General features: G+C 41.4%; 1 long non-coding RNA gene across 1 annotated transcript in view; it reads left to right on the top strand.

The window, feature by feature from the left end:
* Nucleotides 1-1,362, top strand: part of LOC109287256 — a 12,200-nt gene extending 10,838 nt beyond the window's left edge. The window contains exon 3 of the long non-coding RNA XR_002094795.1: nt 1,349-1,362. This is a non-coding gene — a long non-coding RNA (uncharacterized LOC109287256). The remainder of the gene's footprint in view (nt 1-1,348) is intronic.
* Nucleotides 1,363-1,590: the final 228 nt, after the last annotated feature.

Below are 1,590 nucleotides of genomic sequence, written 5' to 3'. Positions count from 1 at the left end.
TGGTAGCGTGAACGATGTTTGTGGATGAGCTGAAATTTTTCAGGTTTGCTGCGGGGCTCCCCAAATGAAACAGTAGCAGCAACAAAAGTATCAGGAAGCCTCCCTCAATTTTCCTTTGATTTGTATTGTAAAATATGTAGAAGAGGAACCATAGCAATAACCCCCAGCCACTAACTTCATTTTCAGTGATTTCTTCAATATAATGTCTAAGTCTAAATCTATTTCTGCTTCTGTGGAAAGGTGCCATGTATCTTAAAATAATTCTGCACCATTGCCAAGAAATAGCAGGCAACTACTCACAACAGGCTGCTTGTATACATGCTCAGCTATTTAACCTCAGATAGTTAATCTTAAAAATTCCCAGTACATTTTAACATGCGTGAAAACCTCAACCCTCTATTGGTAAAATATTAGGAGGCAGGACAGGATTCAAGAGGTATTCTCCTGCCCTGTAATTTTAAACTTTGTGCCTATCAGAGTCACATACCTCCTATTAAGTCTGCTGTTGTATTGACAAAAAGTCAATGGCTCAGCTGTAAAGTCAGTGAGGTTGAGATTACAGAAGTTATGACACCATCTCGTTATACCCTTACCTTACGTTATGCCAAAATCACAGACGGGTACAATAGCTGTTATCCTGTTTTCAGAAGCACTGTTCCTGCCTGAAGCACAATGGCTCCAGAAGCAACTGTAGAGAAAGCATTCTGTCATAAGTTTTGTCTTAAGAACACAATTAAGTCCTTATGCTACTTATTTTGGTTGCTAATAGGGAGTTAGACCACTTCAGAAAAGGACTAATGCCAAAGTTTTTGGTTTAACTTCAGAAAGCATTATATAAGTTAGATTAATTGTGGAATATTCTCTGATACTTCCACAATTCATCTTCCTCTTATCCCCAGAGGCAAGTCCCCTTTTCAGGTTGTCATAGTATCAGTCTTGACTACTTCAATAACCTTTATGTGACCTCAGCACACACGCTTTCGTTCATAAAAAAAGAATGCAGTTGCTAAAGCCATGTTCTTTACCTACTGATTGAATAAGGTCACTTTATTCTTCAAATCCTTCCACAAAGTGAATATAACATGGAACTTGTCCTGTCATTAAAGAAAATCCCTTCTGTGTTCCTCCTTCTGTTCCCCTGACTACTTGCTTATATGTTCTATATATGTCTAAAGTAAATACATTTTGTTGTTATAATTGTTATAGTCCATTTTACTGTAGCATTTTAGCACAAGCTAGGTGTGCATTAATGTGATGCAATAAACTCTGGAAGCATTTGACCCAGAGGAAGCTGCTCCCAGGTTCGGCATCTACACATTGTGCCTGGGACAGCAGCAACTTGAGCCAGGGCAGAGTAGGCCCAAGTTGGTAGGGGGCACCAGAGGTCAGCCCCAAGCTCCAGGTGGTGGCGCTGGGTCTGGGTGGGACACAAGGGTGCTGAGAGTGGCAAGCCATGTGGTGAAGCGGCAGACAGCCCCCACGCTTTAGCACCCTCATGCACCAGCCAGCCCTGTCACCATCTACATGGGCATTTCAGTGCAATTACTCTGCCATAAGACTGTACTATCCCCGACAGTACAATTTTATGGT

Source organism: Gavialis gangeticus, unplaced genomic scaffold (assembly GCF_001723915.1).
Source record: "Gavialis gangeticus isolate Ggan-Ray unplaced genomic scaffold, GavGan_comp1, whole genome shotgun sequence".
Taxonomy (NCBI): Eukaryota; Metazoa; Chordata; order Crocodylia; family Gavialidae; genus Gavialis; species Gavialis gangeticus.
Note: the sequence above shows the minus strand (reverse complement) of the source record. Positions and strands in the feature narration are given on the sequence as shown.